We start from the raw sequence: 13,939 nt of genomic DNA, 5'->3' as shown, positions 1-13,939 counted from the left end.
TATACATACAGCACACCTAATATTTGGGTAAAATGTCTCTTCGCAAGATTAATCTTGACTAAACATTTTTGTTTGCCATGAACAAGCTTCTGGCAGAATTCTGGTTGGATATGTCACGACTCTTCATAGTAGAATTAATAGAGTTCAGTTAATTTTTTTTTCTTCTTGGCATGGACTTGACCTTATAAGCACGGTCCATATATTTTCAATAGGGTTGAAGTCAGGACTAGTTTTAAGCTTAATGTTAGCCTGCTTTATCCTCCACAACCAGCTCTGATGCGTGTTTGGATTCATTGTCCTGCTGTAACTCCCAAGTCCCAAGTCGTGTTCAAGTTTCTGATGGTTTATGCTGAAGAATTTTGAGGTAGTCCTCCTTCTTCATTATTCCATCCATTTTGTACAATGAACCAGTTCCACTGGATTGCTAAACAGCACCAGAGCATGATGATGCTACCACCACCACCAGCTGGTACAGTGTTCCTCTGTACATGGTGGTCACTGTGACCAAACAACTCAATCTTTATCTCATTCTGACCATACAGCTATCCTCCAGAAGGGTTTTTCTTTGTCCCTGTGGTCAGCTTCAAACTTTAGTTAAGCTTGAAGGTGTCAATTTTGGAGCAGGGGGTTACTGTATTTCTTGGATAGCATCCTCTTAGTCCATGATTATCTGAACTGTAGATAGTGATCCATCAGCTTCTAGTTCATGGCAGAGCTGTGCCATGGTGGTTCCCAGGTTGTTCCTACCCATCCAAACCAATTTCCTTTCAGCTGAGGGTGACAGTTTGGGTTTTCTTAAAGCAAAGTGGCTTGACCAAGTGACTATACCTCATAATAACCTGGATACAATTGTTTGAACTGATCTTGGAATTTGCAGTTGTTTAGAAATGGTTCCAAGAGACATTCTGGAGTTGTGTATATCTGCGATCCTCTTTCCTCTTCTCCACCATTTATACAAGCTCGCTGCTGCTGATGGCTGTTAGTATTGACCGCTATCTGTGTGTAGCATTCCCAGTCAAATATAAGCTCCATCAGAAGCCGATGTATGGAATCATCTGCAGCATCTTTGTCTGGATCACTACGTTAACCCATCTCTGCTTTGTATTCATTGTGGATCACCTGAAATGGGGGAGAAAGCCAGGACTCTGACTGCTACAATAACTTTACTCAGTCCCAGCTGAGTGTAATATTGCCCATGCGCCTGGAGCTATGCCTCATTCTCTACTATCTCCCACTCATAATTTGCATCTTCTGCTACACAAGATTCATCCTCATTCTCAGGCGCACAGCCAGCCTCAATAAAGGGAAGCGACAGAGGGCTGTTGGTATGGCCATTGGCACACTGTTGGTCTTTGTGGTCTACTTATTGCCCTACAACACCACGCACATCCTGGGCTACATCTTCCACAAAAATGTAAGCTGGCGAGCTGATGCTTTGCTTCTCACCACTGTCAACACAGTCTTCGACCCAATCACTTTTTATTTCTCTTCAGCTGCCTTTCAGGGAAACTTGAAGGGTCTCCTAGGACCCAGGACTATGACTACTTACACTGGCAATGGGACAGAAAATGTCTGCATGACACAGAATCGAGTGAAACAAGGCAACCAGACTGAAAATAAACAAGATAAAGATGCTGGTGAATTACAATGTCCATAGGGAGTTTGATCTTCTCCAAACCTCTTAGTACCAAATTAGGGGGTCTTGCAAGACCTTCACTGTTGGTAGACAGTATAGAAGGATCCACATGAATGGGTGTCTTTATTTTGTTTGAGGCAAGTTCCAATGAGGTCAAACAGCTGGTACCAAATTTGGTCATCATTAACATGAAGGTACAACCACAAAAATTGCCTCCAAATTTAGCACGTCGTAGGAAGAAGATGTGTCAATGCATCTCCCACTCCCTGGACCATGAGCTTCCCAAAGTTGTAATTTATGTCACTCTGCCATTCAGACTTTATTGTCTAATGAGTTCATTTCATTTTAATGAGCTATTTATGTGGGGAGGAAGCCAGAACATGTCTTCAGCCCTTCAACATGCAATGTTTGCTTTTAACTGCATAGATCATTTATTGGAGTCAATAAATCCAGTATTTGCTATCCAGGGTTCTGCAGGGGCCAAAAAGTTTAAGGGTACTTTGCAGGGTAAGTTGCAGGGCAACTCTGTGGTACAAATACTTACCATGTTCCTTACCATGTTTTGATAGTTTATGACCCTCAACCTTCAACACTTAGATGAGAACACTTTTCAAAGCAACCACAATCCACAATCAGATGATCTAAACGTCATATTCAGGGCTGTGTCTGTTCCGTGTGAGCCCTAAGTGACACTCACTTGTTTCCAGTGTTCTGTGGTCACTGAAGAAGAGATAAAAAATTGCTTTTGTGGTGGAAAGAATCTGACACAGTAACAACATCTGGTCAGAAATGGGTTTGAAAATGTCTTTTAGGAAATGGTGTGACCAAGTATGACTTTTTTATTGGTTTATTTTTGATGACTATTTTTTTTAAAATTGTCTTTAAATATGTATTGTGCAATCACACTGTGTGGAAAATGAAATGTCAGTAAGACATTGTGCAAAAGATTGCTGAGGAAACGTCTCCAAACAATGCAAATAAATATGACCAAAGCAAAATGAAACATTGTCTATCCATGTAAGATATCTTAACTGATATCTCAGCTGTCCTTACATTAAAGTCAAAAGCCTCACTTTCAGCATGCCACATTAAAGCAACTTGCAGAAAATAACTTTTGTGTGGTATCTTATGTTGAGTTGCTTCCCATTTGAGCCACATTACTGACATTATTTTGCATTTAGTCCAAATTTCAACTTCACATATAACATTTCTTGAAATGCATTTCATGAATTCTAACCAAGTTTCTTGAGTGTTTCTTAATTGCCTTTATAACACAGTATTGTTGAATTTTCAAATCTGATCAGAAGGTGTTGACAGTAGTTCTGGCTGTAAGGTGATGAACTTGCACAGGTTTATATTAATGTGCTGGTTCTAGAACATTGTACCTCATATAATTTTCTGATCCAGGGAAGTTTTCAGAAAGATGTCAGACTGGAAAATTATTCAGTGTCACACTAGGCTGCATCGCCCACACATGCATGGCCATAGCTACTGTTTATATCAACCTCACGCACTTCTTTTGGTGATTGAGGCTTGGTAAGCTGCTTCAAGGCAGTTTGAAGATGAATCTCAAATGCAAATTGTGTGCATATTCACTTTTAAGAGATTTAAATAAGGTCCGAGGTCCTCAGAGGTCCAAATTTAATATCTTGATTGATTGTTGTTTTAAGTGATACACATTTTTCTAATTATTGACGGTTTTCACCAAGAAAGACATTTCTGAAAGCAGCCAGTGTATTTTTGTTACTGATGTTCAGGTAAATATTTCATAATTCTTAGTGTATGAAACATTTACTGTGCATTAATAAGAATCACACAACAGTCCAAATTTATCAATCTCATGTAGAAACCATCCTACAACAGGGTTCATATTTGATTCATAAAACATTCATATCTCACCAATCACAGCATAAGAGTGACTGGCATTGATAAATGTAGTTGCTGAACACCATCATCATTTAAATATTCTCAATTTAGAGCCCACGCCTCTAGGCTTTACAACATGGAGAGGCATAACACTGCCAAAAAGAGAAACTTCTCCACCATTGAAATAGAAGTTTTAATGTCATAAGTCCAAATGAATGAATTATTTCTATTTGGCAACCTGGAAACAGAGCCAGATGTGCCATTTCTGAGATATGATGACTAGCAAAGCTCTTGTTTAAATAGTAACTGAATAAGCATCTAACCTATCATATTACAAATCAATTAGTCTCCCCATTGCTTTTAACTGCTTAATTTTATTTGTAATTATTTCACCAGTAGTCTAACCTAACACGTACACTACCGTTCAAAAGTTTGGGGTCACCCAGACAATTTTGTGTTTTCCATGAAAAGTCACACTTTTATTTACCACCATAAGTTGTAAAATGAATAGAAAATATAGTCAAGACATTTTTCTGGCCATTATGAGCATTTAATCGACCCCACAAATGTGATGCTCCAGAAACTCAATCTGCTCAAAGGAAGGTCAGTTTTATAGCTTCTCTAAAGAGCTAAACTGTTTTCAGCTGTGCTAACATGATTGTGCAAGGGTTTTCTAATCATCCTAATCCTAATCCTAAGGGTATTCTAATCATTGGCTTCTGAGGCAATGAGCAAACACATTGTACCATTAGAACACTGGAGTGATAGTTGCTGGAAATGGGCCTCTATACAGTACACCTATGTAGATATTGCACCAAAAACCAGACATTTGCAGCTAGAATAGTCATTTACCACATTAGCAATGTATAGAGTGGATTTCTGATTAGTTTAAAGTGATCTTCATTGAAAAGAACAGTGCTTTTCTTTCAAAAATAAAGAAATTTCAAAGTGACCCCAAACTTTTGAACGGTAGTGTACATGTAGAAGGGTAAATATAGACAAGGATTTTTAAAAAATCTTTTGGTGCAAAATGGTGCATAGTGCAAGGATGACTTAGTAAATATAAATATAAATATACAGTGTGCACAGAATGACGGTATGAGTGTGCAGATATTTCACATATGATGTTACTGATATTTGAGTCCGGTTTTAGCTGTTCATCACAGAGAGAGCCTGAGGGGAAAAACTGTTCTTGTGTCTGGTTGTTTTTGCGTACAGTGTTCTGTCGCGTCTCCCAGAGGGGAGAAGTTTAAACAATTTGTGACCAGGGTGTGATGGGTCTGCAGAGATGTTACCTGCCCATTTCCTGACTCTGGACAGGTACAGGTCTTGGATGGAGGGCAGGCTGACACCAATAATTTTTCTAATGCCATCTTGGATATGAATGTCATGGCAATATTTAGGCTTTCAGTAATTTCTTTGAACTGTTCTTTTTCTGTGACAGAATGACTGTACAGGATACATCTTGAATAAAAAAAAAAACCGCTAGAATTTGGTGCACAAGTTTTAATTTTTTTTTGGATTTTCTGAAATCAAACCAGGGTCAAAATTATACATACATAGTCAAAAATATACATACAGCACACCTAATATTTGGGTAAAATGTCTCTTCGCAAGATTAACCTTAACTAAACATTTTTGTTTGCCATGAACAAGCTTCTGGCAGAATTCTGGTTGGATATGTCACGACTCTTCATAGTAGAATTAATAGAGTTCAATTAAATGTTTTTTTTTTCGTCTTGGCATGGACTTGACTTATAAGCACGGTCCATATATTTTCAATAGGGTTGAAGTCAGGACTAGTTTTAAGCTTAATGTTAGCCTGCTTTATCCTCCACAACCAGCTCTGATGCATGTTTGGGTTCATTGTCCTGCTGTAACTCTCAAGTCCCAAGTCGTGTTCAAGTTTCTGATAGTTTATGCTGAAGAATTTTGAGGTAGTCCTCCTTCTTCATTATTCCATCCACTTTGTACAATGAACCAGTTCCACTGGATTGCTAAACAGCCCCAGAGCATGATGATGCTACCACCACCACCAGCTGGTACAGTGTTCCTCTGTACATGGTGGTCACTGTGACCAAACAACTCAATCTTTATCTCATTCTGACCATACAGCTATCCTCCAGAAGGGTTTTTCTTTGTCCCTGTGGTCAGCTTCAAACTTTAGTTAAGCTTGAAGGTGTCAATTTTGGAGCAGGGGGTTATTTCTTGGATAGCATCCTCTTAGTCCATGATTTTCTGAACTGTAGATAGTGATCCATCAGCTTCTAGTTCATGGCAGAGCTGTGCCATGGTGGTTCCCAGGTTGTTCCTACCCATCCAAACCAATTTCCTTTCAGCTGAGGGTGACAGTTTGGGTTTTCTTAAAGCAAAGTGGCTTGACCAAGTGACTATACCTCACAAAAACCTGTATACAACTGTTTGAACTGATCTTGGAATTTGCAGTTGTTTAGAAATGGTTCCAAGAGACATTCTGGAGTTGTGTATATCTGCGATCCTCTTTCCTCTTCTCCACCATTTATACAACACCACGCACATCCTGGGCTACATCTTCCACAAAAATGTAAGCTGGCAAGCTGATGCTTTGCTTCTCACCACTGTCAACACAGTCTTCGACCCAATCACTTTTTATTTCTCTTCAGCTGCCTTTCAGGGAAACTTGAAGGGTCTCCTAGGACCCAGGACTATGACTACTTACACTGGCAATGGGACAGAAAATGTCTGCATGACACAGAATCGAGTGAAACAAGGCAACCAGACTGAAAATAAACAAGATAAAGATGCTGGTGAATTACAATGTCCATAGGGAGTTTGATCTTCTCCAAACCTCTTAGTACCAAATTAGGGGGTCTTGCAAGACCTTCACTGTTGGTAGACAGTATAGAAGGATCCACATGAATGGGTGTCTTTATTTTGTTTGAGGCAAGTTCCAATGAGGTCAAACAGCTGGTACCAAATTTGGTCATCATTAACATGAAGGTACAACCACAAAAATTGCCTCCAAATTTAGCACGTCGTAGGAAGAAGATGTGTCAATGCGTCTCCCACTCCCTGGACCATGAGCTTCCCAAAGTTGTAATTTATGTCACTCTGCCATTCAGACTTTATTGTCTAATGAGTTCATTTCATTTTAATGAGCTATTTATGTGGGGAGGAAGCCAGAACATGTCTTCAGCCCTTCAACATGCAATGTTTGCTTTTAACTATTTATTGGAGTCAATAAATCCAGTATTTGCTATCCAGGGTTCTGCAGGGGCCAAAAAGTTTAAGGGTACTTTGCAGGGTAAGTTGCAGGGCAACTCTGTGGTACAAATACTTACCATGTTCCTTACCATGTTTTGATAGTTTATGACCCTCAACCTTCAACACTTAGATGAGAACACTTTTCAAAGCAACCAGATGATCTAAACGTCATATTCAGGGCTGGGTCTGTCCCGTGTGAGCCCTAAGTGACACTCACTTGTGTCCAGTGTTCTGTGGTCACTGAAGAAGAGATAAAAAATTGCTTTTGTGGTGGAAAGAATCTGACACAGTAACAACATCTGGTCAGAAATGGGTTTGAAAATGTCTTTTAGGAAATGGTGTGACCAAGTATGACTTTTTTATTGGTTTATTTTTGATGACTGGTTTTTTTTAATTGTCTTTAAATACAGTGGGGCAAAAAAGTATTTAGTCAGCCACCAATTGTGCAAGTTCTCCCACTTAAAAAGATGAGAGAGGCCTGTAATTTTCATCATAGGTACACTTCCACTATGAGAGACAGAATGGGGGGAAAGAATCCAGGAAATCACATTGTAGGATTTTTAATGAATTAATTGGTAAATTCCTCGGTAAAATAAGTATTTGGTCACCAACAAACAAGCTAGATTTCTGGCTCTCACAGACCTGTAACTTCTTCTTTAAGAGGCTCCTCTGTCCTCCACTCATTACCTGTATTAATGGCACCTGTTTGAACTCGTTATCAGTATAAAAGACACCTGTCCACAACCTCAAACAGTCACACTCCAAACTCCACTATGGCCAAGACCAAAGAGCTGTCAAAGGACACCAGAAACAAAATTGTAGACCTGCACCAGGCTGGGAAGACTGAATCTGCAGTAGGTAAGCAGCTTGGTATGAAGAAATCAACTGAGGGAGCAATTATTAGAAAATGGAAGACATACAAGACCACTGATAATCTCCCTCGATCTGGGGCTCCACGCAAGATCTCACCCTGTGGGGTCAAAATGATCACAAGAATGGTGAGCAAAAATCCCAGAACCACACGGGGGGACCTAGTGAATGACCTGCAGAGAGCTGGGACCAAAGTAACAAAGGCTACCATCAGTAACACACTACGCTGCCAGGGACTCAAATCCTGCAGTGCCAGACGTGTCCCCCTGCTTAAGCCAGTACATGTCCAGGCCCGTCTGAAGTTTGCTAGAGAGCATTTGGATGATCCAGAAGAGGATTGGGAGAATGTCATATGGTCAGATGAAACCAAAATAGAACTTTTTGGTAGAAACTCAACTTGTCGTGTTTGGAGGAGAAAGAATGCTGAGTTGCATCCAAAAAACACCATACCTACTGTGAAGCATGAGGGTGGAAACATCATGCTTTGGGGCTGTTTTTCTGCAAAGGGACCAGGACGACTGATCCGTGTAAAGGAAAGAATGAATGGGGCCATGTATCGTGAGATTTTGAGTGAAAACCTCCTTCCATCAGCAAGGGCATTGAAGATGAAACGTGGCTGGGTCTTTCAGCATGACAATGATCCCAAACACACCACCCGGGCAACGAAGGAGTGGCTTCATAAGAAGCATTTCAAGGTCCTGGAGTGGCCTAGCCAGTCTCCAGATCTCAACCCCATAGAAAATCTTTGGAGGGAGTTGAAAGTCCGTGTTGCCCAGCGACAGCCCCAAAACATCACTGCTCTAGAGGAGATCTGCATGGAGGAATGGGCCAAAATACCAGCAACAGTGTGTGAAAACCTTGTGAAGACTTACAGAAAACGTTTGACCTCTGTCATTGCCAACAAAGGGTATATAACAAAGTATTGAGATGAACTTTTGTTATTGACCAAATACTTATTTTCCACCAGAATTTGCAAATAAATTCTTTAAAAATCAGACAATGTAATTTTCTGGATTTTTTTTTCTCATTTTGTCTCTCATAGTTGAAGTGTACCTATGATGAAAATTACAGGCCTCTCTCATCTTTTTAAGTGGGAGAACTTGCACAATTGGTGACTGACTAAATACTTTTTTGCCCCACTGTATGTATTGTGCAATCATGCTGTGTGGAAAATGAAATGTCAGTAAGACATTGTGCAAAAGATTGCTGAGGAAACGTCTCCAAACAATGCAAATAAATATGACCAAAGCAAAATGAAACATTTTCTATCCATGTAAGATATCTTAACTGATATCTCAGCTGTCCTTACATTAAAGTCAAAAGCCTCACTTTCAGCATGCCACATTAAAGCAACTTGCAGAAAATAATGTTTGTGTGGTATCTTATCAGTATGGTTTGTACTCGTATGCTGTTTTGTTGTGTTAGTGAACTATATGGATGCATGAGGCTTCTGCAGAAAAGGCAATGCTGCCAGTAAACTGAAAGAAAACCTACTCAAAAGTAAAAGCAAAAAAAGCACACATTAGATATACTTTTCCATTAGCAATGAGTTTTGTTAACACTTGAGTGCTCCAAATTGAGCACTCATAGCTCTCAGCGACATCAAATGAATCCTCATTGTCAGTCAGTGGGTGTTGCGCTTCCTAACTGACATCAACATAATCAAATTTGAATAGACATCCTGAAGTTTGTGAAGTCTGTAGGTTTTATTATTTCTAGGCCAATTACCCAAGTGCAGTTGGACCCATCGGCTGAAATTATAAATTAATAGCATATGGATTGCTATTAGTTTCAATAAGAAGGAAGAAGACTTCTTTGGATATCATAACACCAGAGCTTATTACTATCATTAAGTAAGTTTTTTTGTTTTTTTTTAAGTGACACAACCTAGAACTGTATCTAGACATAGAAGCAAGAGAAACTGTTCAGTATTGTACTGTAGTTTTAGTTCCTTAATGTTCGACTGTAAAGAATATCCAATCAAAGAACCCAAATACTCATATAGCCATAATTTGTGATGTCAGAATGACAACCGTCTATGTTTTCTCTTTCTTCTTACCCTATTACTTCTATCTAGTCTTCCTTCTTTTTCTAATATATGATAGATCAGTGGTTCTTAAAGTGCTGGAAATCACAACTAACTGATGTTTGATCATGTCAACTGAATGGGTTTAATCCAAACCCTAAAAACTCAAAAACAAGGCTATAAATAAATAATATCAACTTGGACCTAATGTGTTCTGTTGGTGGAAACTTAAGGAATAAAACACTCCAAGGTGCCAATAAATAATGAGCATGATATTTGAATAGTTGGATTAGATTTGGAAGGAGCCCGTGAAATTTATTTTATAGTTCAAGTGGTCTCTGGGAACAACAAGACTGAGAAACGCTGTTGTTGATGCATCATTAATGATATCTCCACTTTTAATACTGAATGCCTCAGTAAGCAAGTCTGAGTTTAATTAGGTAGCATTTTATTAAATCGGTTTAAAATTTACTAGTATGACATAGCCAAATAAAGAGCTCATAAATTATAATTATTAATTCAGGAAATAAAAATCAGTATAGCAACCATTGCTTATGGATGTTTGCACGTCAGCAATGATGCTCTTTATTTGTATTGTGATCATTCATATCAAATTTTAGAGACATCAAGGAAGTTAATGAGTCAATGTTTGAGCTGCTCATGTTGCAAGTGAAGGCAGCAGGATGATAGTTTGACTAAGAGCAGCTGATTCTGTGATGATAAATAGGTTCAGTTTTCTGACCCTGATGCAGGAGATAATGCTGTTCTATTACTGTTCTGCTGAAATAACTGTACTTAAATAAAACAGAAAATACAGAAAGAGAACGTACTAACACACTTTTGATACAGATGTTAAGTCTAGAGTGCATAAGTAGCAATTATTACTCAGATTCAAAAAAAAAGTTGAGATGCTGTGTAAAATATAAATAACGAAAAACACAATGGAGTGATTTGCATATCCTTTTCAACCTAGACTACCAGTCAAATGTTTGGCCACACCTACTAATTCAATGGTTTTTGTTTATTTATTATTATTTTCTACATTGCAGACAGATGCTGAAGGCATCATGACTACGAAACAATACATATGGAATTATGTAGTAAGCAAACAAAGCAAAACGTTTGATATTTCAGATTCTTCAAAGTAGCCATCTTTTGTTTTGATGAGAGCTTTGCACACTCTTGACATTCTCTCAACCAACTTCACCTGAAATGGTTTTCCAACAATCTTCAAGGAGTTCCCACCTGGCAACTTGTCCAGGGTGTATTCCGCCTCTCGCCCATAGTCAGCTGGGATAGGCTCCAGCTTGCCTGCAACCCTCTACAGGATAAGCAGCTACAGATAATGAATGGATCGATTTCCCATACATCTTGAGCACTTGTTGGTGAATTTTCTTTCATTCTGTGCTCCTATTCATCCCAAACCATCTCAACTGAGTTTAGGTCAAGTGATTGTAGTGCCCAGGTCATCTGATTCAGCACTCCTTCACTCTCCTTCTTGGTTAAATATCCCTTCCATTGGCTGGAGATGTCTTTTGGGTCATTGTCCTGTTGAGAAATAAATGACGGTCCCACTAATCATAAAACAGATAGGATTGCATGTTGGTGCAGAATTCTTTGGTAGTGTGCCTTCAGTTTTCAATAAATTGCCAATGGTGCCACCAGCAAATTACCCTGACATCATTCATTACACCTCCTCATCCTCCACGCTTCACGGTGGGCACCACACCATCTGTTGCCTCTTTTCTGCATCTCACAAAGACATGGTAGTTAGAACCAAAAATCTCAAACTTGGGCTCATCAGTGCAGATTTCCACTGATCTAATATCCATTCCTTGCGTTTCTTGGCCAAGCAGTTGTCTTCTTTCTGTAGAGGCTTTGCACCATCATATGACCCCATAGCGACGGTAACTACACCACCATGACAGGGGGCATGCTTGTAGTGCTTCATTTAGCCGAGTTAGTTGTTATTGGTTGGTATGGAAAGGTTTTGCTGCACTTGAAAATGCATTCAAAGTTCTTGCAATTTTCTTGATTGACTGACTTTCATGCCTTAAAGTAATGATGGACTGTTGTTTCTCTTTATGTAGAGTGTTTCTTGACATAATATGGATTACTACAGTTGTTGAATAGGGCTATTTACTGGATATCAACACTGATGGTATCAAACGCATTAAGAAGGCAAGAAACTCATCCACTAATCAACTTTTGACGAGGCATACCTGTTAATTGAAAAGCGTTCCAGGTGACTACCTCATGAAGCTGGGTAAGATAATGGCAATAGTGTGCAAAGTGTCATCAAGGTAAATGGTGGCTATTTTGAATAATGTAAAATATGAAACATATTATGATTCTTTACCACGTTTTTGTTTATCACATAATTCCATCTATGCTATTTCATAGACTTTATGTCTTCAGTATTATCCTACAGTGTATAAAATAGTTAAAATAAAGAAAAACCTATGAATGAGTCGGTGCATTCCAATTTGATGCCTGCAATACCTTCCAAAAAAATTGGGATGGGGCAACCAAAGACTGGCAAAGCTACGTAATTCTTGTCTTGTCTGCAGGAAAACACTGGGAATGATGTCATCGGAGTGAAATATCAGAAATTATTATATATACAGGACACTTTTTCGATGGAATAAAAACATGTGCTCTATTCCCTTCTAGCAGGTTTCATTAATTTGGTTTTATAGCATGTAATATTGTTAGCATATCGCTTAACCTACGTGTATTATGTCACTCTACCCAATGGAGAACGAGCGTTGAATATGGTTTACGATATTGCATGGTTGTCAGGACAACATGACGTCACACATCGGCGAAGTAAAACTTCCGCACTAGCTAGCGACTGTGACAATTTGTAAACAAATATGGCCGCCAGGTTTGCTTCATTAAATATGGAAGATTTTGAGAGAATTTTCAAAAAGAAAGATGCGTTGAACACCCGAAAGGAATGTGTATGTACAGTATAATAATAATAATAATAAAAATAATAATAATAATTATTATTATTATTATTATATTGGCTGGCTTTTTTGTGGTATATCAGATATATTCCATTCAGCTACTCATCTTCGACTAGTTCAGTATCATGCTAGCTGAATGGAATATCTCTGATAGACCATGAAAAAAAGCCAGCCAATAGACCCCTTCGCAGTAAACGTCATTCATACGCAAGAGGAAATTGCGCGCGCAGCCTGGACCCAAAAAAGACTCAGAAATGCCTAGTTGTTGTGTTGTCGGGTGTCAGAATCGTAGCAGTGATGGGGTTAAAATGTTCAGAATTCCAGCAGGATCTCACCTATTCCAAAAAAATCGCCGACGTCTATGACTACAAGCCATCAAACGTGTAGACTGGGATGAAAGCACTAACAAAAATGCGCAGGTTTGCAGCGCCCACTTCATCACAGGTAAGATCAGGCTATTTATTAAATCTTTCTTTTTTATTCTTTCTAGTCTTCGTTTATTGATGTAGCAAAATACTTTGGTAACGTTTGTCTGATTAGCTGGGTCATAGTTACACAATGTAATGAATATTGTTAGCATGTTAACTTAGCTTTGCATGCAATTTTGTTTGTAGGAGAGGTCTCGCTTGACTCAAGCAGTCCAGATTTTGTGCCATCATTATTTGTGTATTCCGAAAATCACAATTTTAAAGCAAGGATGGAAAGGTAAAATTGTGTGCCCTCACTCTAAATGCCAACTTACGTTGACTGCTCTAACCTAGCTCCCGCCCCATTCAGTTTCATTTCTGCTCTCTGCCTCTTGCTTTTTACGCAGATCTGATTTCTCTTAGCTGCACTCTTTACACTATCATTCCTTTCATGCCATTCCCTCCTGCAAATTGCTGTTTAGTGTTGGTATTTGCTGTTGTAGCTAAAGCCACATTGCCATCACATCACTGGCATAATTTGATTAAAACAAAATGAATATGAATGGCCCATTGTTAATCAAGTTGTACATGCCCGCACATAACATAATCATATGCGTCTAAAGACTTGTAGGCACGAAGTTTTTCGTGGGTGTACGCTGAAGTCTTGTCAATAAGGTACGAGTATATATCTGGCCATTGTATACCAGGGAACTTACTAACATCGTCCGTCCACTCTTTAATTAAATACGGATCCGGTAGGCGATGTCCACTTGTTAGAGTTAACTTATTTATGTAGCATTCTCCATCTTGTAACGACAATTGTTTTGCATAATCTGACAGCTCATAATGCCGGTCTATGGGCAGCGCTATTGTTTCTGGGTCCAGGCTGCGCACGCATCCTGGCAACGGTCGGTTTGTT

General features: G+C 39.0%; 1 pseudogene; it reads left to right on the top strand.

Moving 5' to 3' along the window:
- Positions 1–918: 918 nt before the first annotated feature.
- On the top strand, positions 919–1,657 carry LOC132867631 (free fatty acid receptor 2-like; annotated as a pseudogene).
- The last annotated feature ends 12,282 nt before the right edge of the window (positions 1,658–13,939 follow it).

The sequence above is a fragment of the Neoarius graeffei genome, chromosome 19, assembly GCF_027579695.1.
Source record: "Neoarius graeffei isolate fNeoGra1 chromosome 19, fNeoGra1.pri, whole genome shotgun sequence".
NCBI classification, from domain to species: Eukaryota; Metazoa; Chordata; class Actinopteri; order Siluriformes; family Ariidae; genus Neoarius; species Neoarius graeffei.
The sequence above is the reverse complement of the archived record's forward strand: the minus strand, read 5'-3'. Positions and strand labels throughout refer to the sequence as shown.